This window comes from Aquarana catesbeiana, linkage group LG13, assembly GCF_042186555.1.
Source record: "Aquarana catesbeiana isolate 2022-GZ linkage group LG13, ASM4218655v1, whole genome shotgun sequence".
Classification (NCBI taxonomy): Eukaryota; Metazoa; Chordata; class Amphibia; order Anura; family Ranidae; genus Aquarana; species Aquarana catesbeiana.
In genome coordinates this window covers 154,761,263-154,787,179 of record NC_133336.1, presented here as the reverse complement: position 1 = coordinate 154,787,179, position 25,917 = coordinate 154,761,263, and the positions used below count along the sequence as shown (strand labels likewise).

Genomic DNA, 25,917 nt, shown 5'->3' with positions numbered 1-25,917 from the left:
AAATCCCAGGTGGGACCACCTTCTGCTCCCTCTATATCCATTGTAAGCTGGTGTATATTACCCCTAGGACTATCGTTTGCTCTAGGCTCTATATCTCTAGCTGGGGATGCAAAATTCAACTCAGTTATTATAGAGCCTTCTTGTTGATCTTGTGACTGTGGGTGCTGAAAAAACCTTTAATATCTGGCTTTTGTGCAGATGCAGGTTTGTGGGGATTCTTAAGTGTCCCACCTGTTGATCCTCTTTTTGTTTTCTGAGCTTGGGTGCTTTTAGGAAGCATATTATATTCAGATTAAGAGTGAGGGAGTATAGCTCTCACCTATAACCCCTCAAATATAATATAAAGCGAAAGTTTGCCTAAATTAATATTGATGTCTTTATATGCAATCGTATAGTTTTATTGGTTTTACCAACATTTACATTTAGTTCTAGTATTTCCAATGGATCTTATCTCCGCAGACCTATATTGTTCCTGTCTGGAGGCTGTCAAAGTACTAGGGACTTTATGTGTTATATCCAGTCAATATGATAAAACAGTTATATATAAAAAGCCGCCTTTTACCTAGTCCCTTGTCACGGCCCCACTCTTCTTACTGGCTTTTGAGGTAATCCCTATGTGAGCACGGGAAAAAGCCTAGCTAGTCCCCTCAATGTTCGTCTGTATCCCCTGAAATACGTTTCAGGGTTCAGCTGGGCATAGGGCAGGCTCCTCTCCACAATCCACGAGACTCGGTTCTATACGAGTACCCCCTCGATCCCCCCACAGCTCTCAGCCCACACAGAGAGAGCCGGCTCCCCACGTGTATCTCGGTGGGGCTCAATGGGATTTGGCGGCACTCGGCTCCACTCGGGTTTTCCCGGTGAGGTTCAGATCCGACCGCTCACACTCACCAATTCCTCGCTCTGTACTCTCCAATCCTTACAGCCAGTGTACCTAAAAGAGTCTCCAGATAGACATCCAGCAGTCACCCTAGCTCACTAGGGAACTCCAGCTTCATTAGCGTTTCCGTTCAGCCTCATACAGGGACATGGAAAGCAGATGATTCCAAGAGAGGCATATTGCATGGGAGATCTGAAGAGATCTAGGGAATCATTTGGAAGTTGCTACAGCCGATTACCTGGGCCAGAGGAGCGAACTAACTGCACGTCCATCCCAGTCAGTTCCTCCTCCCCCTCTACCAACACCATGTGATGACATAAAGTTAAATTTGAATGCTGAGGATAAAGTGTTCTCTGTACTAGAAATCGCTAATAGTCGTTTTTCCATCCTTTTAACTAATAGCATTCACATTCAGAAAAGAGACTTATACGTTCACTTGACAAAAGTTCAGCTGATGAAAAGTCAAGTGAAATACCTTCACATGCAAATTAGTCAAGGAAAGAGACAATTGTTGCAAGAAACAGTTAGAGATATAACTGCAATTCCAACTCCAACAACTCATAAGGCATTGCATCAATTTTTGCACAAAATAAATTATTGCAAAGAGTTTGTACACCATTTCACAGAAAAAGTTAATCCACTATATAATCTTTTGAGAAATAAAGGTAATATAGTTGACCAATGGGGTCCAAATGAGAAAAATGCTTTTGAAGTGTTGAAAAAAAGATTTGCAAAATGCTCCAGCATTAAGTACAATAGAGGTTTGTTCTGAAGCATCTTTTGTTTTGAAAACTCATGTATCTGAGAATGCCATCTCAGTAACGTTGTCTCAATTACAAGAGGGTAAGGAGAAAATAAATGGCTATTTCTCCAGAGTTTTATCATTTTTGAAAAAAACTTTTGAGTCAGGTGTAAAGTAGGGATGAGCCGAACACCCCCCTGTTCGGTTCGCACCAGAACATGCGAACAGGAAAAAAGTTCGCTTGAACACGCGAACACCGTTAAAGTCTATGGGACACGAACATGAATAATCAAAAGTGCTAATTTTAAAGGCTTATATGCAAGTTATTGTCATAAAAAGTGTTTGGGGACCCGGGTCCTGCCCCAGGGGACATGGATCAATGCAAAAAAAAGTTTTAAAAACAGCCGTTTTTTCAGGAGCAGTGATTTTAATAATGCTTAAAGTCAAACAATAAAAGTGTAATATCCCTTTAAATTTCGTACCTGGGGGGTGTCTATAGTATGCCTGTAAAGGGGCGCATGTTTCCCGTGTTTAGAACAGTCTGACAGCAAAATGACATTTGGAAGGAAAAAACCCATTTAAAACTACCCGCGGCTATTTCATTGCCGACAATACACACAGTAGTTCATTGATAAAAACGGCATGGGAATTCCCCACAGGGAAACCCCGAACCAAAATTAAAAAAAAAAAATGACGTGGGAGTCCCCCTAAATTCCATACCAGGCCCTTCAGGTCTGGTATGGATATTAAGGGGAACCCCGGCCAAAATTAAAAAAAAAAAAAAAAACGGCGTGGGGTCCCCCCAAAAATCCATACCAGACCCTTATCTGAGCACGCAACCTGGCAGGCCACAGGAAAAGAGGGGGGGACGAGAGTGCGGGCCCCCCCTCCTGAACCGTACCAGGCCACATGCCCTCAACATTGGGAGGGTGCTTTGGGGTAGCCCCCCAAAACACCTTGTCCCCATGTTGATGAGAACAAGGGCCTCATCCCCACAACCCTGGCCGGTGGTTGTGGGGGTCTGCGGGCGGGGGGGCTTATCGGAATCTGGAATCCCCCTTTAACAAGGGGACCCCCAGATCCCGCCCCCCCTGTGTGAAATGGTAAGGGGGTACTTACCCCTACCATTTCACTAAAAACTGTCAAAAATGTTAAAAATGACAAGAGACAGTTTTTGACAATTCCTTTATTTAAATGCTTCTTCTTTCTTCTATCTTCCTTCATCTTCTTCTTCTTCTGGTTCTTCTGGCTCTTCTGGTTCTTCCTCTGGCGTTCTCGTCCAGCATCTCCTCCGCGGCGTCTTCTATCTTCTTCTCCTCGGGCCGCTCCGCACCCATGGCATGGGGGGAGGCTCCCGCTCTTCTCTTCATCTTCTTCTTCATCCTCTTCTCTTCTTCCTTCTTCTCTTCTTCATTTTCTTCTCCGGCTGCTCCGCATCCATGCTGGCATGGAGAGAGGCTCCCGCTGTGTGACGGCGTCTCCTCGTCTGACGGTTCTTAAATAACGGGGGCGGGGCCACCCGGTGACCCCACCCCCCTCTGACGCACGTGACTTGATGGGACTTCCCTGTGACGTCACGGGGAATGCCACAGGGAAGTCCCATCATGTCCCGTGCGTCAGAGGGGGCGGGGTCACCGGGTGGCCCCGCCCCCCGTTATTTAAGAACCGTCAGACAAGGAGACGCGGTCACACAGCGGGAGCCTCCCTCCATGCCAGCATGGATGCGGAGCGGCCCGGAGAAGAAAATGAAGAAGAGAAGAGGATGAACAGTTTTTTAGTGAAATGGTAGGGGTAAGTACCCCCTTACCATTTCACACAGGAAATGATCCATGTCCCCTGGGGCAGGACCCGGGTCCCCAAACACTTTTTATGACAATAACTTGCATATAAGCCTTTAAAATTAGCACTTTTGATTTCTCTCATAGACTTTTAAAGGGTGTTCTGCGGCATTCGAATTTCCTGCGAACACCCCAAATTGTTCGCTGTTCGGCGAACTTGCAAACAGCTAATGTTCGAGTCGAACATGAGTTCGACTCGAACTTGAAGCTCATCCCTAGTGTAAATCAACAGCTAAGTGTTTACTATGCAATTAAAGCTACAGAGAGCATAGTAAAATCAAACAAAATTATTGTACAAACACCTGACTGCTCACTAAAAGGTATTTTCGAGGAAGATAGTTTTAAAGAATGGCGTAAAACATATCCTGTAAACTGAAAGGTAACCAGGAGAGTCCGCCTAAACCTGCACTACCAACTCCGCGCTAGATGAAATAGAGAGCACAAAATAGAGCTGCCACTTAAATATCACATCATATAAAAACCGAATCCACCCTCCAATGGTGCAGATGGATAGCGTATCGTTAAAAAGATCAATTTATTTTAGTGTTTAGTGTGAATAAATTGATCTTTTTAACGATACTACACTATTGGAGCATTTCTTTTATCTCATATATGAATTCACGATTATGAGGAGGAAAGCCAGTGTGTACCAGTGGAAATCTGGAACATATGCTAACCCCCATGAGAGTGGGTTGAGGCTCTGTTCGACCAAACACGAGAGTGGGAGGCCTTAATAGCTGGTGAGTTTGAATTTCAGAAGGGAGTGGAATCACGTCCCTGAGGTGTGGTGAAATTTGCGGATCACAGCAGAACGATTTTGAGGACACCTGCACTTTCTTCTTGGAGTGGTGTTTTCTTGTCACACATTATCACTATTTTTGTGGACTATTTTTGGATTTTTTTTATTTCACTTTGGACTTTATTTATTTATTATATTATTTTATTTTTATTTTTCATATACTATTTAATTTTTAGTTTTTATATATTTTTCAAGTGATTATATATTGTAGGAACTATTTGTATTTTTTCACGTGGTGTATGGTAATATATATTCATCACATATATTAGTTGGAATATTGGGGGGCATTTATTTTGTTGTACACACGGGAGTGTTCTATTCATTTAGATCACTAATATTATATGTGTTATAAGAGTGAGTGCTAAGTTATCACCTTTGAGATTCAGCACATCTCTAACTCACCCCAAGGTACTAAGAACGGTGGGGTTTCAAGCTATTTTTTTTTTTTTTCCATCATTGTTATAATTAGCGCCGCTATCCATCTGCACCATTGGAGGGTGGATTCTGTTTATGTAAAACATATCCTCTATGGTTCAGAGCTTTATCATCCAAACACATTCAGATAGATGTAAAAGGAAGACATCTTCAGGAATGTATACCAGCACATGTTTATACAGCTGTATCTGAGAAGTCTTTATCTCAGGTTTCCAGCATAAGAACAGAGAAGGACATAGGACCAGTACTTGTTACTGCAGAACTGTCTAACACTAGAATAAGAGCTTCAACACAGAATACAGTTACGCATATTTCTAATCTTTTAGAGATGAGAACAAAGGCATAGTCTATTGTCATCTCTGGGTGATGCAAAACCTTTCTTTGTTTGTGAAAACAAGGATTTGTATCACGACCAAAAGGAGGTGTTGCATCGTGTCATACCTAAACTTCACAGTACATATATTCTATAGTTTAGGCCATCTTAGACAGGATAAGGACAGTACATTGTCATACAGACGTTCTCTTTGAAGGAAATACAAGATAGTATTATTTTACATATAGTTTAACAAATTCACAAAGTTATTGTCCCATAATGTTTTAACATTTGTTGAAAAAAAAAAAGTTACAAGAATTTAATGTAAATATTTTATGCCTAATTAATGATACTGCATCTCTTTTACAGATATGGCATCTAAAATCAAAAAAATGTGGAGGATAACAAGCTCATATGAAGAGCAAAGAGAATATCGGGAAATTCAAAGTTAAAGAAGAGATCCTCTTGGGAATAATATTGGACAAAAGAGTTATACTTAATATCGATGACTGTTTTATCTTATTCAACAAGGTTTTTCTAACCTAACAGAACTTGAAGAAGAAATTTGAAAGATATCTCATGAAAAAAAAATGAATCAGAACAAACTTTATCTATCTACTATAGATAAATAATTTAGGACTGAAACATTTGTCCACAGATACATTTTTTGATTATCCAATTATTCTGATATTAATGTTCATATTAAGTTAGGATTATCATTATTATTTTTATTTATTTTCCTTATCCATATATTGAATATTTTTAGGTTAAAACTGCACAATCCCCTTGAACCACTGGCAGAGATGGTAAGATCCTCACAGTCTATTGTGGGCTTTGTCAGAGGCCCAATTTCTGATAAGATCTCTCTTTATGCGGACGACACTTTACTTTACTTAGGGGATGTGGAGGCCTCACTTACGAATGTGATGGAGATAATACAACATTTTGGTTCATTGTCGGGATTCTCCATTAATTGGAGTAAATCCTTCATTCTTCCGGTAGATGAGCCAATGGTTGATCTGCCGGTTAGTGCAAGACCGCTTAAAGTGGTCTCCTCATTTAAATATCTAGGAATACATGTGTCAGTCAACCCAAAAAAATACTTAGAAGATAATCTACTACCTCTTTTCAAAAGACTTCAAATGACATGCAATACTTGGTGTAAGCTCCCCTTATCAGTAATTGGTAGAATAAATTTAATCAAAATGTTCTGGGGACCTCAGCTTCTATACATTATGCACAATTCTCCACAATGGATACCCCGTCAGTGGTTTAATCGTATTGAGACATTGTTTAGATCCCTAATTTGGAGGAAAAAAGTTGCTAGAATAAGTCTTTCCACCTTGCAGTATGGTAAAGATCGGGGTGGAGCTGCGGTTCCCAACCCTAAACTATATTTTTATGCCTCTCAATTGCAACATTTGAGTGGTCTTGGATTGCTAAACGATTTTGACTCGGTTGAAAGCATGCTGCGAACTGGAACATTAAATACATCGGTGCTGGCAATTTTGGAGGCGGGATTGTTATACCTGCCACAAACGGCCCCCACCATAGTTCTTCTCAAAAAATTATGGTCTACGGTCAAATCTAAATTACAAGTTCTGGGCTTCCTAGCAGAGACCCCTCTATGGAACAATCCGAACCTAGCAGAAGTCTATAAACTGGAGGGTTTCCAATTGTGGAGGAATGCCGGAATTCATAATATTTCTCAATTATTTCACCAAAATATTTTAAAACCATTTATGGAGTTGCAATCGGAATTTGGGCTTCCCAGACATCAATTTTACCGATATCTTCAGTTACGCCATGCCCTTCAGATTCAAAGCTGGTCAGCTGCTCTTGTACTTGTTACCCATCCCCTAATAAATGACATTTTCTATGGTCAGGAAAAAAAGGGTCTTATATCTCACATTTACTCACATTTGCTCTCTGCTATACAAGACACTGCAAATTTACCATGCAGACGTAGATGGATAGAGGACCTGGGAGAGGTGAGCGAAGATATCTGGGACACATGCCTTCAGACAGGGCCATTAACTTCTGTATCACAAACACAGAGCTTATCGTACGCCAATACAATTACATAGATGGGGCAGAAGGGATTCTCCCTTGTGCCCTAAACGGTGTGGAGAAGAGGGGTCACTGATTCATTTGATGTGGCGCTGCCCCAAATTACACTGTTATTGGGGGGATGTTACCGATACAATTTCATTAGTATTTCAAATTAGGGTCCCCTTGGATCCCCTGATATGTATTTTGGGAGCAATTGATGAAGAAATATAACCCCCTCCTAATAATATAGCAATAATCAGATTATTATATCTGGCCCGTAAGTTGGTGGCCAGATTCTGGCTATCTGTAAATGTTCCAACCAAAAAACAATGGATAGAACAGGTAAATTATATCCTTATCAGAGAACATCTAACATATCAGCATAGAAATGCATCTCGAAAATTTAATTCTATATGGCAACCTTGGTTGGACTCCCCGGGATTGGCACCCCCACAATTAATTATGCACAGAATATTTCAAGTTTAAGTGTATACTGCTTGTTTGACAGAGGCGGTAATTGGTGTATTTATGCTGTGTATCCGGGAGACTGAACCTAATTGTGCAGACCAGGAGCAAGGTTTATGGTTAGATGACCAGTTTGTCATCTGGTAGCTGTGTTGGGTGGGAGAATTTTTGTTCTCTTACACAATACGGTTTGTTGTTATATAAATGTAAAACCTATTTGATGCCACTGCTGTAACAATCTTTATTTACATTGAATACACATGGTCAAGAAAGCATTGAATGATCTGAGTTCACAACATATATGATGTCATATTTAATGCTTGATTGTCTACTATGTAACTTGTCTTTTGTGGCTCAATAAAGAATTTTCTGATTTAAAAAAAAAAAACAAAACTGCACAATCATTCTAGTTAATAGAACATCTTTTGTTCATAACTTAAGAAACATATCACTCTTGAAAGAACTATGAAAAGTTATGACAAGTTTTAGAGTGTAAAGTATATTTCCAAAGAGCTAAAATATTATTTGGGCACAAATATGGAAATATATTATTGCATCCTTTACTTATTTTAATATTAACAATTATTATTATGATTATTATTATTAATAATTATTGATATTAGTCATCATTATGTTATACATTTTTAAAATCTATACCATTATTTTTAAGATATTGAAGAGATAGATCTAAGAGGAGTTAAAAGTAAAGAGATAAGCGATTAGAAGGAGAGTTATTTCTAGCTGCTTCAGCTCTGATGAATATTGTGTCCGATCATTTGATGTGTATATGTGATATGAATGATTTTGAATGTAATAAATTTAATTTACTATGATTAATCATAATTCAGGGGGGATTGTTAGAATATTATTCCAAATTAATAATTTGGCACTTATAAGTGTTATATTATATTCATGGCAAGCTTGCAAAACATATTTGGTTTTATGATTAGTCATAATAAATAGTATGTGTGAATGACCTTGATCAAATGTTCAGTGAAATATATCCTCATCTAAAGCTGAGTTAGTAATAAGTTTCTGGTGTATGAGAACGACATATAAGGTATCTTGGTATAGAATGTCATGAGAAGACAAAAATAGACATGTGTCTACATAGCTAAAGGAATAATACATTGTGGTTTATATCCTGTTAAGTTAAGTTTAGTGTAGTCTCAGTCATATTAATAAGTATTCATATTATGTAGATGTTTGGTTATATGACATTACATGATCTGCACATTACTACAAATGTTACGTGTGGGATTGTCAGTCAAGCTCCATATGACTCTCTGAGTTAGTATCTACTTTTGTATAGCATATTGCTGAAGTTAGCAGAAATGAAAATGCCATATAAGGTTCTATGTTTTTGTGAGGTTATGACGTTCACATGTAACATATAAAGCCAACGCTTCCATATTGAAGGTCGGGCAGACACACACACACACACACCCAATATGCTTCTTCTTGGCACACACAAGACAGCATGGACAGAAGGCAGCAGCCATGAAGTACACATGCTTTCATAAGCTTATTACAGCTTTATAACAATTTATTCTATTTAATATATTTTTACCCACACTGAACTGAACTATTATACTTTTTACAGTGTATTTATGATGCCAACTGTGTGACAATAAACTCACACTTTGTTTTAAGTCAGTTTGACTATCAATGCTATTCATCCAGAAACGACCTTGAGATACAAGAATATTAGATATGAATCTTCATTCTTCAATTGTCCTTTCACCTTGCTGAGAAACATCCTGCCTGCTTCACTTGATAATCTGGGTCAGTTGTGCTGTTTGGCTCTGCTATCCAGGAGTTTAACCACTTCAGCCCCGGATGATTTGGCTGCTCAATGACCAGGCCATTTTTTGCGATACGTCACTGCGTCGCTTTAACTGACAATTGCGCGGTCGTGCGATGCTGTACCAACAAAATTGATGTCCTTTTTTAGAACTTTCTTTTGGTGATATTTGATCACCTCTGCGTTTTTTATTTTTTTAAACAAAAGACGAGCGACAATTTTGAAAAAAACACAATATCTTTTACTTTTTTCTATAATAAATATCCCACATTTAAAAAAAAAAAAAAATTTTTTTCCTCAGTTTAGGCCGATATGTATTCTTCTACATATTTTTGGTTAAAAAAAAATCGCAATAAGCGTATATTGATTGGTTTGTGCAAAAGCTATAGCGTCTACAAAATAGGGGATACATTTATGGCATTTTTATTATTATTATTTTTTTTTTACTAGTAATGGCGGCAATCTGCAATTTTTATCGGGACTGCGATATTGGGGCGGACAAATTGGACACTTTTGACACATTTTTGGGACCATTGACAATTATACAGTGATCAGTGCTATAAAAATGCACTGATTACTGTATAAATGTCACTGGCAGGGAAGGGGTTAACACTAGGAGGCGATCAAGGGGTTAACTGTGTTCCCTAGGTGTGTTTTAACTGTAGGGGGGATGGGACTGACTAGGGGAAGAGAGAGATCAGTGTTCATACCGAGTATGAACACACAATCTGTCTCCTCTCCCCTGAAAGAACAGGGATTTGTGTGTTTACACACACAGAGTTAGGATCTCGCTCTGTCACGGGTGATCACATCGGCTCTGGTGGGCAAAAGGTGAAGCGATGTAAGGTAACGTCGTTTTGCCTAGCCATGCCATTCTGCCGCAGTAAAACTGCCGCGTCTGGTCGGCAAGCAGTTAAGTGCACCAACGAAAGTGGCTAGCTGAAGACACAAAGTTTTATCTTTTCTTCAAAAGAACTGAAGCTGCTAGTGTCATACGGATCCACACACACACATATTTAGGGCTTTGTATATGCAGTTGGCTTGTGTAGGACAGCTTATCTAGGAGGTTAAGCCATTGCATGTTGATTTTAAATAAAGTGTTTAAAGTTGGGCCTGTGGTGTCAGGGGACAGGAGAGAGAGGCATGACACAAAGAGGATCATCCCTCTGCTCTCCTCCTGCCTGGACTCATGGAGCCAACCTAAGTAAGGGTAACCAATCCGATTTAAAGTGTCATATTGTGCTTTATTTACCATTTAAGTGTGTTTCTGCTCTTGGGGACATTCTCGGGTTTGGAATCCACTAAAAGCAGCTTAAATATAGGATTGAGAGCTATATTTCTCTTAAATCTCAGTTATTGCTCTCTAGTTGCTTACCTGAATATATATGGTTACTGTTTGTTATTCTTACACAGAAATATTGCAGTAACGACAATTCCTGTGTTTTATCATAATGTGTGTGTTTCTCATTGGTCATTGCACTTACACTATTGACAGGTGTGCCAGAGGGGACTGAGGCTGTTATTAGGGTTGAGAGGCAGAGTAACGGACTGAACAAAAGCGGCTCCTGCAAGGGGAGTGCTACACATATGTTCATTTCCACACTGAATTTAAATTATTTATAGCCTATTCCTATTAATCTGAATAATTTTGAATTTTAAAAACTTACATTTTGAAGAGCCCCACACATTTACATCCTTGAATTCTGCACATATTCACGAATACTATGCCTGAAGAATATGCACTGCTGTGTCACACATTTCACAGAGCCTGCTGTCTGACCTACAGATGTGCTGAAGAGAAGGAGGCACAGTCGGCACAAGAAGCATACCACATCATCACTGCTTGCAATCACTATGGTACCATAATAGTCCTTACAAACTGGAAAAAAAGGAATGAATGTTAACATGATACTAAGGGTTCTTTTTTTTTTTTTTTTTAAATAACAAACATATCATACTTACCTCCACTGTGCTGCTGATTTTGCACAGAGTGGCCCCAAACCTGCTCTTCTGGGGTCCCTCGGCGGCTCTTGCGGCTCCTCCCCGCATCAGATAACCCCCTGGGAGAAGCGCTCCCCTGGGGGGTTACCTTGCGGGCGCGCTCCAGAGCCCAGCATTCGGTGTCCATAGAAGGACTCAGCCCCGCCCTCCGGCGGCCGCATGATTGGATTTGATTGACAGCAGCGGGAGCCAATGGCTGTGCTGCTATCAATCTATCCAAGCAACAGCCAGAGAACCCCCTAGCAGAGAGACGACGCATCCCCGTGGGACAAGTTTGAGGGTTCAGGTAAGTAAAATGGGGGGTGCTGGGGGCCGGTCACGTACAGGTGTTTTTTCACCTTAATGCATAGGATGCATTAAGGTGAAAAAACACGAACCCCTTTAAGGAAAAGCCAAATTGCATGCATCCCCTCACCCCCTTCCCCTGGCTCATCTGCCTACCCTCTCCACCAGTTTATTGTGTAAACAGCTGTACTGTGACAAGGGAAAGGTAAGCTGCAGGAAGCCTGTGTGGGCTCCGCTGCCCCCCCACCTCCTCCTGTCAGCAGCGCAGAGTTCAATCACAAGAGAGGACTGTGTGTACTCTTCTCCCCCCTGTCTCCTAACAGCGAGAGACCAACAAGCAGGGGAGGAGCATCATAGGACATGTAGTCCCCAGTAGAGTTGCCACCCGTGCGGGATTGACCCGCACAGTACGGGTTTGGCAACTTGTGCCTGGGTTTCTGTCCCCTGGAAACCCAGGCACAACATATATCCAGCACCTGTCTGTCTCCCAGTTTGTCCCTTCCTCTGCCCCGTAACTCTGTGTTCGTGGCGACTGTGCACCATTCTGCTCCATTATGCTGTGGAGGAGATGGTAGTGTCAGTGCCCCTCCCCCCTTCATACACATGGCTCCCATTATGTGTATACTTCCTGTTTATCTCCCAAATGGCAGATCAGGGGCTTCTCCTATGTATACGATCATTGCACACACAATGTTCCAGCGATCAAGTGTCACTACAGACAGCCCTCCATATCACGGTCCGAATCTCACTCTAGTCGGTGTAGCTCCTCACCTCATGGGGCCTTGTCCTCTTCCTGCTCCACCACAGCTGGGGAGACAAGGTATTGAGGTGACCGGGGAGCCCAAGACCTCCTCCGCACAGCAGGAACCCAAAGGTATGATCGCAGCCACCCTCCTCTGTCAGCCCCCCCCCTCTCTGTCAGCCTCCTTTCTCTCTGTCAGCCTCCTTTCTCTCTGTCAGCCCTCTTCCTCTCTGTCAGCCCCCATCCTCTCTGTCAGCCCCCCTCCTCTCTGTCAGCCCCCCTCCTCTCTGTCAGCCCCCCCTCCTCTCTGTCAGCCCCCCCTCCTCTCTGTCAGCCCCCTTCCTCTCTGTCAGCCCCCCTCCTCTCCCCTGTTCCCCCCATACTACACCAGGAGACCTCCCCCCAAAATTACACTGGGAGGCTCCCCACCAAACATTACACACTATATATACATTATATTGTACATTACACACACCTGCACTATATACAATTGGCTACACCCACTGTTCAACGCTGCGTGTGCCGCATTGCTACTCCCCTAGGGCACACAGAGGTGTCCCAGGTATTTTACAATCTCATAGTGTATGCTACAAAAAAAATGCCAAGCCCCCTGAAGTGTTCGGTTTTGGCTTGAAGAAAAGGTGGCAACCCTAGTCCCCAGAGACAGGCTGCCTATAACAAATATTGGACTGCAACCCCCAGCCCTGTACAGTGTACAACTGCTGTTGTGCCACTGGGTCTGGTGAGAAGGCTTTGTGGCCACTACTTGTTACCATTAGTGACTGAGCCATTAGGAGCTACCTTCCAGTTACCTCAGATTTAATACTGCCCGCAGGCCTTATTAATGGCATTAACGTGCACCAGTGGGCTCTGATGCTTAGCTGGCTTTAGAATCAAGACTATGGACTGCCCCTAACAGTTGCTGCCCTGATACCTTACCCCTTTTTTTTAAGCCAAATAGGTACCTCTTAATAGACGCTGTTGGAAGGTGCAACTTTTTTTTATATGTCAGATATTTCTGGACTGTTGAGACCTGGTTATCGAAGCGCCATCTAGCCTGCTGTCAGAAACCTTTCACACTGAGGCTGCAGCCACATTAGCGGCAAAGCGCCACCCGTTTAAGCGGCGCTTTACCACTATTTAAGCTGAGCTTTTCGGCCGCTAGCGGGGCGATTTTAACCCCCAAGAAGGGGTTAAAAGCGCCCGTGTTACAGCTCTTCTGAAGAGCTGCCCATGCATTCCAATGGGCAGGGGCGGTGTGGGGCAGCGCTCCCACACCGCCCCAAATATGCTGCTTGTAGGACTTTTCCTAACGTCCAGCAAGCGCACCACCTCAGTGTGAAAGCACTCAGGCTTTCACACTCGGGAGGCATGGGACGCAGTTTTCTGGTGCTTTACAGGCGCTATTTCTAGCTCTAAAATGCCTGAAAACTGCCTCAGTGTGAAAGGGGTCTAAGTCTTTGAATGCCAGGAGAATCAAATTACACAGCAGGGTGTGTGTGACAAAAGATTGCATACCAGAAACCTGTTTCTGCGAAAAACTTGGTACATAGTTTGGTGCTCAGAAATATATGGAAAAGAGTGAGTGCTGAGCCTCAGAGAGTGGCTGCCATGGGCAATAACAAGGTAGTTGAGCTTGCAAAGGAGACAGCCCTGATAGGAGTCAGGTGGACACCCTATGATGTTGTGGTGAGGCAGGCCTGGGAGTAACATAATTTTGAGGAACAGGAGGTAAAAACGGGTTCACCTGACCTCTTGCCGGTGTTAAGGACACCTACCCCGTGCTTAACAGATGAGCGAAATAAGGATTAGGTCTTGAGCTCAATCAAAGAGCAGTTCTGAACGAGGAACATCTGCTAAGCTGTTCGGAAGATCGGAGGATCTTTTTTCGCTTGTCTGCCTGTATCAAGTACTACATATGTGAGTGTTTCTATTTTATACATTGAATAAAGAGGTAACCAAACGGAGAGCACTATCCTTTTGCCACTTTTATTTTATATGGCCGTATTGGAGTGTCTTGTACCTGGTCCCTGACTGATATGCTGCATACCTATTGGTTTATGAAAAAGGCGTTTTCTGACCCTCTATAATCAAAGGGTCCATTACATCAGGTGAGAGGCCATTTGTTACCGTGGTGGTGGGCTCCTGGAATCACCGTTTTTGCAAGCATGCATTTTTCCACACTTTGAAGATTTATGCGGACCGGATATATGGACTGATTATTTCACACACTGTGGTGGATTGTATTGTGCTTTTTAGTCCTTTCTTATCATTCATCTCCAGGGGCGTAACTAGAAATAGCAGGGCCCCATAGCAAAATGTTGTATGGGGCCCCCCTGAAAACAGCCCCCCCCCCCCTCAGCTGCCCTAGTGTCAATGCAACGTGACCTGTGCCCAATACAGCGTGACCTGTGCCCAATACAGCCTGGTCTGCCTGTGCCCCATACAGCCCCACCTATGCAGAGGAAGAGGCAAGCCACCCGGATCAGCAGAGAGCGGGATTGCCCGCTCTAATAGCTTTCATTTGAATTTCCTGTCTTCCCGGGGCTCATCGTCACATAGCCCCACGTCACATGTCCCGCATTGGATCGGCGTTCTGTCTATCAAAGGCACCGGGCCAAAAGGTGGAGCTATGTGACGTGAGCACCGGGAACACTGGAAGTTCTAACGAAAGCTCTTACATCGGGCAATTCAGCTCTCTGCTGATACGGACAGCTCGCCTCTTCCTTTCCTCACTCTTTCCCTGGCTGGAAGACTGTGCCGGCGGTGCTCTTATCCTCACTGGGCCCCACTCGGCTGCGGGCCCCATAGCGCCCGCATGGGTCGCTATGGTGGTAGTTACGCCCCTGGCCATCTCAATGGCTGAGAACTCTGACCAGCGTGTTCTGGCGGGGGGGGGCGTCCCCCTGTCAGAACACAACAGCACAGCAGGGGAGATCGCTGTACTAACATCGGATTGTTAATACAGCTCAGTTTTTTTTTTTTTGTTCAGCCCGCTGGGTTGAATCAAAAAAACTAGTAGTGTGTACTTGGCTTGTGGTTTGTTGTGCCCTTCCATAATCAAAAGGATTTAGCCTGAGAGGATCACAGAAGGAGAAGCCACATGGGTGTTCAGGGTACCTTGAAATTTGTACAGGCTAAATACTGGTGGGAGACAATGGGTGGGAGACCCAGGTTAAGGTGGCTCAAGATTTTATATACCATTTTAAGAGGTTGGTCAAGAGTGTGGTAGTACAGGGTAAAAATGTATCATGGGCTCTGGCATGCATGCAAGGACAGTTGGAATTATCAACCAACATCAAGCTGCAGTCTCTGTATGAGGAGCAGTGGCCTTATGAGTTAGCATCCCATTTCAGTAAGATTTTGCCTAAACACATTGCTTTCACTAATCCAGAGTGGTGGTTGAATACCTGGGTGGGCTGTACAAGTTTGGAATATGAAAGTTGTTATGCTTCCTCGTTGATCATATACAGAAGTGCAGACTCAGTCTGTATATTCAGTGGTGTCAATGGGCTTACTTGTTGGGGAATCTGCCTTGTTGAAGGCTAAGTTACCCACATTAATTAGAGAGGAGGGGAGCTGGAAGCATGGTGATATTTCCCGCTGTCGGAGGCATGACCATGATGTTCTTTGTATGCCAGACCAAAACACAGTGGCGAATAAGAAATGTTGTGAAGATGCTTCACTCTGTGTTCTGCATGGGGAGAGCATTGCCAGGAATGAAGCACCTGTGTATTATTTAGGCTATATAAGAGTTTGTTTTTTTTGTCCTTTCTTTGATGAGAACCTTATGAGGAAACTATAGCAATACTATAGTCATTTACCATGATCAGAATAAAATATAGGAGGTAGCGCATTAACTAGAACGATGCTAGAGGGTACTGGTAGGAGGCAATATTTGGATATTCCAGTAAGGCAAATGGCATTTTGAAATATTTGATTTTACTTATTCTTCAGTGGTTCAAGTTGGTATGTGTTGTTGGACTCAACATTTATTTAAGAAAGAAGGTCTGGCATCTGTCTATGTGAGTTGAGGGGTGAATTGATGGGAAGGTCTTTTTATACAAGTTAGAGACTTTGCTGGCAATTAGGAGTCCTGAAGTACCTCTGGCATGCCAAAATTGCAGTAGAAAAGGCCATACTGAGGAAGCCAGCCTAATCCCGTATATACAATGGAGGGTTATAGGAGGTTGGGAGTGAGATGCCGAATTTGGTAGGTCATGTACTGATAGGAACATATCAAATGGTCACTAGGCTCAACATATACAGTATATATAAAGTATATATTATGATAACATCTTGATGGGTGTGCTGTTATACATGTATTAGGTTAGTAATATGGTTGGATAAGGCCCTCCTTAAGGTTCTGTATCTGAAAGCTGGTCAATGTATGCTTCTGAGTGTGTGTTAATGAATGGTGAATGAATGGATACCCCTTGCCTGTAGCAGACCCTATCGTGAAGATGCCAATAAGGAGAAGACATGGAATGGTTCTATGGAAGTTGCTGCTGAAGAATGGTAGTGGTGTGTCATTCAGGGGCAAAGCAGCACACGTGGGGAAGCACGTCTTTAGGTCAGACATTTCTGGACTGTTCCATGGAGGCTGTCTCTGAAGAAGGGTGATGGTGTGCCATTCAGGCACAAAGCGGCATATGTTGGAATGCGCAACATTTTTTCTATATATCAGATGTTTCTGAACTGTTGAGACATTGTTATCAGAGAGCCATCTAGCCCGCTGTAAGTCCCAGAATGTCAGGAGAATCAGATTACACAGCAGGGTGTGTGTGTGTAACAAAAGACTGAATACCAGAATCTTGCCTCTGAAACAGAATTCACACATACCCCCTAGTCGTGGGGCATGGAGATAAGAAAGCTTCACCTTAGATCTCCTGATGAGGCGGAGATTAAAGTGACCAATTTACAGTTCTGCAATAGGATAAAAAAAAACAGATGTGGATGGGAATGTTGACTTGGGTCCAGGCAGTTGTTCACAGCGTAATACTGACCCCTAGTGAAAGACAGCAACATACTTCCTGGAGGATGTTCGGCTTATAACATACTTCCTGGTGATTAGGAAGGACATCCTCTTATAGCTTACTGACTGTAGCTCATTGGACAGAGGACTACATGGGTGGGCAGAAGGTGTTTGTGTGGGTTGTGTCTGAGTGTGCTTTAAAATGCAAAGGTCAGCGATGAAAGCTCTCTTCTCCTTGAGGTCCACTTAGGAGACACAGAACACTGCTCCTTGTTTTTATATGTTTTGTATTATTCTTTTCGTTTTCTGTGTTAATATTTTACTTTCTTTGTAAATAAATAAGACCTTTGCGCTTCCTTGAGCATTGTGTTTATTTTATAGATAATACTGTTATTATATCATCACTATTTATATTATTAGAGCTTTGATAGACTAGCTAACTATAGGAACAAAAAAGATAATACATATTTATATTTAAAATAGGGGGAATTCAAAACCACCCCCTATTTATTTCAGACGCTATATCCCAGTCAATCCCTTATAGTAGATTCTAAACCAGAGTTATGCCCCGTACACACGGTCGGACATTGATCCGACATTCCGACAACAAAATCCTAGGATTTTTTCCGACGGATGTTGGCTCAAACTTGTCTTGCATACACACGGTCACACAAAGTTGTCGGAAAATCCGATCATTCTGAACGCGGTGACGTAAAACGCGTACGTCGGGACTATAAATGGGGCAGTAGCCAATAGCTTTCATCTCTTTATTTATTCAGAGCATGCGTGGCACTTTGTGCGTCGGATTTGTGTAGACACGATCGGAATTTCCGACAACGGGTTTTGTTGTCGGAAAATTTTATAGCCTGCTCTCAAACTTTGTGTGTCAGAAAACCCGATGGAAAATGTGTGATGGAGCCCACACACGGTTGTAATTTCCGACAACAAGGTCCTATCACACATTTTCCGTCGGAAAATCCGACCGTGTGTACAGGGCATAACGGTAACATCAATTATTTAATATAAATTTACACTGTTTATTGCTGACCTGCTAATACCAGTATTGTTTCCATTTAGAGATATATAAGCTGACCTTAGTAGTTCTAGTCTACTCTGTCTAGCAGACAATGTTCAACTTCATTTGCTGTGTGAGCATGTATGTTCTACTACTGTGTATACTAAGCTCTTGCCAATATAAAAAAAGTATGTTTCTTTCTAAGTCTGTGTGTTCATTCTTTGAATTTAAATATAACCAGGAAAAAGGTATTTTCTATTGGTGTCTTTATATGTACCTACAGTGTTTTACTTTAAACCAGGTGTGTCAGTGGAGCTGAGGATGTTCTTGGAGTTGAGACTCAGAACAGGGGACCCAAAATTATCAAGCGGCTCCTTCGGGGGTGGTGCTACACCTAGGGGCTCTTCCAGGATACTCTGTTCTACAAGCGAATCGACAAGACAACACTCCAAGAACCATCAAGATGGATTCTGTGGCCGCAAGCCAGTGGTGCGAAGAGGAAAATGGCTGCCGGGAGTCAAGTGTGGTGCTCAACATCCCTGGAGAAGCCTGGACTGAGGAGCAGATCTACCAAGCTGTGATGGCGCTAGTTGCTGATCAGAAGGTGTGTGGGGTACTTGAAACCAGATCAAGGGACCTCTCACACTTATGTCCTACTAGAGTGGAGATGGGAGATCCCTGCCTGCTTTAGAGGGACTAGTTTGCAGCTTTCCAGCAAAGTTGAGGCCCACCTGGTCCAGCTGAATTTACCAGGCATCAGCCCAGAAAATTTGATTTAAGCAGCTCCAACAGAAGAGGTCACTCTACAGGTGCCTATAGCCATGATAGGGCTGGAATACTTTGCCGCCTTGGGAGATTTTGTGGCAAAGTGTAAGAAGAGTAAACAAGCCATGCAAGCCTTAGATGAATGAGATATTCCCAAGGCCCCAAAAAAGCAGAGAATCACCAAGAGTTTAAGGGTGCCTGCCTCAGAAGCTATTTGCAACCTTAAACTTAACAGGACTGTACTGCTTATAACTAATTCGGTAGCCTGCAAGATGGGTTCGAGAGAACAGAAAAAGCCTCTGACCTCATGTACCAGTTTGAACATACCAACCAAGATGAGGGTGAGAAACTGAATACATGAGGCGTCTTGACAAATATTGCATCAAATATTGTTAAAGAAAAACATAGATCTGAGGGCATGGTTTGCAAGCGCTTGAAGATGGCTGCTTAAGCCCGAGCTCAGGGCCATGGACCAGCGACATACAGCACACCAGCGAAAGAATCACCACTTACCGAGCCAGCTTCTCCCCACTGACATCCTGGAATCACAGGGGAATGCTTTCCCGCAAAAGGAAAGAGGAGTATCGCCCTAAAAAATGAACAGCTTTCTTTCTCCAGTCGACGTTGCTGAATGAGAAGGCCCAAGATGGTACCAGGGACCTGAGTAACAGCTCTCTTGGCATCATACACAGATCTGCTGGATGCAGACACCCAAGAAACAAAAGGTGGAAAGTCGCCTACTTCACAAGGGGAATCCACTCCTAACAGCCCAACAACGGGAAGCCCAGACCAAAGCCAGAATGAGGATGGATTCTCCTCACCATCAGGCCACAGGGGTGAGTACAGATGCTCTCCCATTATATGCAGACAATCCTTTACAATCATCCATTGCCTCTTTCCCTACTACTGGGCAACCTGTCCTGGATTCCACTATGAAGGACATGCTCCTCTCACTCCAATCCTCCCTCATGTCTCATCTTTCTTCCCTCATACATAATTTCTCCAATGACATTCAACAAATGGGTGATAGGGTCCAATACAAGGAGGGCAAAATGGAGGAATGCACAAACACAGTCAATGACTTGACTCCAAAGAGGACGCACTATGGATAAATGCAAAGTTAGTGGACCTAGAGGACCGCTCACGGCACAACGATGTAAAACATGGAGTGCCCGAATCAGTACCCTCTCAGGGTCTACAGCAATATGCCCCCAATTTAATTTCCACTATACTACCTGGCCTGTCACCAGTGGAACTGACCATTGACCGCATCCACTGAATTCCTAAGCCCCTGCACCTGGCAGACACAGTCCCCAGGGATGTCCTTATGAGAATTCACTTTTTCCTGGTGAAAGAACAACTACTCTCTAATGAGACTACTCTCTAACCTCCCAGCCCCAAAGGAAGGGCTACAAATCTTTGTAGATCTGTCACAGTACATTCTTCAGATGAGGAGACAACTAAAGACCATCACCAAAGAACTCAATAACCAAAAAATCACCTATAGATGGCGATACCCTGCCATATTACTTGTCACTCACAATGGATCACCACACACAATCACCAGTATGAACAAAGGTATGCAACTGCTCCACACCTGGGGTATCATACCCAACCAACACCAAGGCACCTCTACCCCACCTGTCTCCAACAGGCATCTACTCCAAAAAATATGGATCCAAATATAAATGACTCTTTTGCTGATACCATTTAGCCTCAGCCTTACATCCGGTCCAGGCTATGGCTCATAGGGGATTATTTACTAAAGGCAAATCCACTGTGCACTACAAGTGCACAAAGTGCAGTCGCTGTAGATCCGAGGAGGACATACAAGGAGAAGAAACACATTTGTGCTTGCACATGATTGCATGATAGAAATCCGCAGAGCTTCCCCTCAGATCTACAGGGACTGCATTTCCAAGTGCACTTGTAGTGCACAGTGGATTTGCCTTTAATAAATCATAGTCTCTCTCACTAACTTTGCCCCAAGGAAATCTAGCAGCTTAACCGCTATTCAGCTCTTCCACTGTTTCTATTAAGTTTTGTTATTTCTTTCTCCTTTTGCTGTTCGTTTTGTTTTAGCAACTCCAATTCAAGTTCCAGTATCGGCATCATCTACGAGTTTATAACGTATAAAGTATTAAGGAAATAACTCTTTTACCTTAGCTCTAGGTATAATATTCACTGAACTACAGCCACACCTATCTTGTATCTGAGGCCGCCGACCTACTTATACGCAGGAGCACTACCCACTTCTGCCAGCTACAATACCCAAGACTACTAACCGTGAGTTTCTCTCTATACTACACACATAATCTTCCATCCCAATGACCTTTAAAGCCTTATCCCTAAACGCCATGTGTTAAAAGCAAATTTCACAAAGAAAAAGAGGGGATTAATGATTGCTATTAAAGACGCAGTCTCATTCCAACTGCACCAAAACATTCTAGACCCAAATGATCGCTTTATAATACTAATCTGCTCTATCAACAAAACTCGATACACCCTAGTAAATATTTATGCTCCCAACCAATGGCAACTTTTCTTCCGCAACAGGACCCTCAAAAAAGTGAAACAGATTATCAGGAAAGGGTCCGTCTGCTGGTAAGATCTATCATTACCTTTTGTACCACCACCCCCTCCCTTTAGAATGTAAGCTCTACGAGCAGGGCCCTCCTGTACCTTTTGTATTGAACTGTACTGTGTTGTCCCCCTTATACATTGTAAAGCGCTGCGTAAACTGTTGGCGCTATATAAATCTCGTATAATAATAATTTGGCGTGCAGTACTGAGGTCCACCAGCAGGTGTCTCCTGGCAGTTTGGAACTGTCAGGGAGTCTTTCCCTGCTGGTGTTATGTCATTGTTAGGCTGCAGTACTGACGTCCACCAGCGGATGGATCCTGGAAGTATGGAGCAGACAACACTTCCTGCACTCAGGTGTTACCTGAAGACAATTACTGTCTCATAAATACCCGGCAAGCCCTCACATGCTTGCCTTGGTATCTCTTTCCCTGCGCCCTGACCTCGCTGCCTGAAATCCTGACCTTGAGCCTGCATCTGACCTGATCTGTTTCGATCCCTATCCCCAGCCCATCCTGGACCTGTCCCTCCTGTTACCTTGATTACCTTGGATCCCTGCCCCGCAGCCTAGCCATCCATCCTCTCCCTGTCCTGTTGGTTTCCCGTCCTTACCCATCTACTGACCTCCCTTTGTATGACCTCGTCCTGGCTTTTGTTTACGATTTTGGTATCTCCCATTTATTTGTATATACTATTTGTTGTTTGTGGGTCTGTGGTCGGTTGTGCACTGTTTATAGTCACTTACTTGTCACCTATTTAAATAAACACCATAAACACGCATGGAGATGTGGACATGCCACAGAACAAGACTATACGTATCCGTCACCAAGACACAATATGTATTTACACATAGATCTATTCATCATAGATAAATGGTTATTACAAAATGTATGCTCTTCACATATTCACACCACCACCTGGTCTGACCATGAACCAATTAGTATCACCTTAAATGGGAAGAAGCCACAACCAAATTCCTTCCTATGGCGCACCAATTATCTCTTGCAAAATGCTACGCATGCAAAAACTATCTCGGATGGCCTAGAATAATTTTTTACTACTAACTTAGGCTCAGTGGCAGACCCGATGGTGGTGTGGAACATGCACAAAGCCTGTATCAGAGACGTGCTCATTCAACTTGGCTCACGTGCCAAAAAGGATAGGATGCAGCATATAGACACTATTACAGCAGCTATTATAAGAGCCGATGAGCAAAAAAAAAAATAAACCCATCTTCGCAGTTAACCTCTGAACTGTTTAACCGGCGCAAAGAACTCTGTTCCCTGCTCTTGTATACCTTTGAGAAATCCCAACGCAAACTAAAAGCTACTACTTATACTACTAGTAACAAGGCAGGTAAGGCGATGGCAGAATAAAGGTCAGTGACTCAAATCTAAAATACAGCATCTTTTTCACCCTACCACTAATGAAAAATGAGTAAATCCCCAGTCAATTGCAGACGCTTTCAGCGTATACTATAGCAAACTTTACAATATTCTTGATGTCGTCATCAACCCTCCCAATAGGAAATAGACTCCTTCCTCGCACATATTTTGCTTCCTGAGTTGAATGAGAATCAACTGTTAAACTTAAACAAACCCCTTCATGTAGAAGAATTCCAAAAGGTCATAGAGGACCTGCCTAATAGCAAGTCCCCTGGTCCAGATGGACTACTATAAAGGCTTCCAACAATTATTAATCCCCCCACATGAGCTCTATATTTATCAACGCTGCCTCCTCTTCATTATTTCCTTCTGAATTGTTAAATGCAATTGTAGTAACATCGCCAAAGCCAGGGAAGGAGCCAAATCTGATTTCACTACTCAGTATAGAGTAGTGAAAGACTGATCAACTTTATCCACCATGCTGAAAGTACGATAACGCCTTCTCTGCTTCTCTCCTTGAATGCAAAGAAGGCGTTCAATAGAGTTCACTGGAATTATCTACACTCAGTCTTGGAAAAATTTGTCTTCCAAGGACTAATCTTCAAAGCAATTATGGAACTTTACACCCTCCCATCTGCACATGTATTCACATCAGATATCCTGTAAACTCCCTTTCTTATCACAAACGGAACAAGGTGGGGTGTCCCCTATCCCCCTTAATTTTCAATCTTGTTATGGAGACTTTAGCTGAAAATATTAGGACTAATCAAAAAATTGCCGGACTAAAAATTGCCGGACTAAAAATTGCCCGCAGGAGCACACGATCAGCTTATTTGTTGACGATGTCATACTTATGTTAACAAATCCAAACACTTCCCTAGCTGAGGCTCAACATACTCTATACTGGTTCAGCAACGTCTCATACTACAAGGTCAATGAAACAAAATCCTCTATTCTGAGAATAGGATTAGACAGCGTAGTAAATAACCTATTCCAACAAAAATTCCCATACATATGGGCTGAACACAGCATTCCATATCTTGGCACACACCTGACTAAATCGGTTAAAGACTTCTTCCATGCAAACTACATACCCTCCCGCACTAAGATCCAAAATGACCAAAACAATTTGGCTACGTTTGAATTTTCCTGGGCAGGGAATTTAGCAGCGTTCAAAATGTTGCACCTTCCCCAAATCTTATATTTATTTAGAACACCCCCATCCCACCTACCTACTTCAAATCCCTACAATCCATCCTTGCAAATTTCATATGGCAAGGGAAAAAGCCCAGATGTGCTCACAACAAATAAAATATAGATCTGCAGGAGGCATGGGGTATATTGTTTTTCACGACTACTACACGGCTACTATCCTTACTCAACTTAAAGAATGGTTCCTACCCTCACCTGATGCAATATGGGCCAGAATAGAAGCCTCTTTTACCCCTAAAAAATCCCTTCTGCCATGGTTATTAGGAATCCACTTGGGAACATCAGTCCCATCCATCTCTCCCCCCATGTCAGCATCAGTCAAAGCATGGCAAACACCAAACCAGCTGACTTCCACGCACATCGATCCTTTAAAGGTTAAGATTACTATTACGACCCTTGAATATTTAATAGATCATTTCTCCCTCACTACCTGGGCATCTAAGGGTATTTAATACATAGAAGATTTGTTCACGTCCGACACCCCTAAACCTTTTCAACAAATCCAGAAAGCATATCAAATACCAAATAGGGACTTCTACCGCCACATTAGCATACTCCACTGCTTATCCAGGAAATCCAAGTGGTCTTGTAAACTCCCATATCAGGTATGGATATACTACCATTCACCCCAGATGTCTCGAAAAGGCATATCACGTTTTTATAACCTTCTCCAAAAGAAAAAAAAATTTGTTTAAAATGATGTCATTGTCCACTGGGAAAAAGACCTTGGCCATACATATAAGGATGGATACGAGCAAGTAGAGCAACATACAAAGCAACAAGATGCTCCAAACTACGGGAACTCTCCCAAAAACTCCTTTTAAGATGATACTTCACCCCAAACAAGATCTCCCACTTCAAAGAAAACCCTTTAGACCACTGCTGGAGAAACTGCGGCCAAAAAGAGGATATACTTCATATATTCTGGAGTTGTCCCAAAATTACACAATTCTGGCAAAACATATTCATGTTACTATCATCAATCTCCCAAGCTCCGATCCCCCCCCGGTACTGGCATTACTAAATCTAGACCTAGAGTCCTTACCACACGACACTCAGCATACAACCATTCATGTACGCCTTGCAGCAAGACCTACCATTGCTAGGCACTGGAAATCCCCTACACCACCTACCCTGTTAGAAACCATAGAATTAACTCGCACCCACTACTCCTACGCAATCTTGATGGCGGCTAGTAGTGGAAAACTACAGCAACATCAGGTATGATCTATCCCATCCAAAAACTCAAGCTCAAGCAGACATCTGTGTTATCACTACTCTTGTTTATCTCCTAATGTTATCCCTTAATAGGGTTAGCTAAAGAATTCTCTTAGAGTAAAACCCATACTATGATACAGATCACCTGACCTCTCAGTATTACATACACAAATGGTTTCAATGTGTGCCTCGCAATATAGGTGAGATATGTACCTCTGCAATTGCGAAAACTGGACATGAACAGTTTGTTATATCCGATTTAACCCTATCCTGGTTAATAAAGAATTTAAGATTGAGAATGTGGTCTCGCCACCATGACACAGTTTGTTCCCAACTGGGGTGTCTGAGAGGAATGAGACTACATACTATGCATTAAGTTTAAGCACTCAGTATTGTTCCTATGTCTTATT

General features: G+C 42.7%; 1 protein-coding gene and 1 long non-coding RNA gene across 5 annotated transcripts in view; one reads left to right on the top strand and one right to left on the bottom strand.

Annotated features, from left to right (window-relative positions):
• Positions 1-7,679, top strand: part of LOC141117160 (uncharacterized) — a 150,438-nt gene extending 142,759 nt beyond the window's left edge. The window contains exon 4 of the long non-coding RNA XR_012237112.1: positions 5,377-7,679. This is a non-coding gene — a long non-coding RNA (uncharacterized lncRNA). The remainder of the gene's footprint in view (positions 1-5,376) is intronic.
• TMEM121 (transmembrane protein 121) overlaps positions 1-25,917 on the bottom strand; it is a 408,432-nt gene that overhangs the window by 259,324 nt on the left and 123,191 nt on the right. The window lies entirely within an intron of this gene.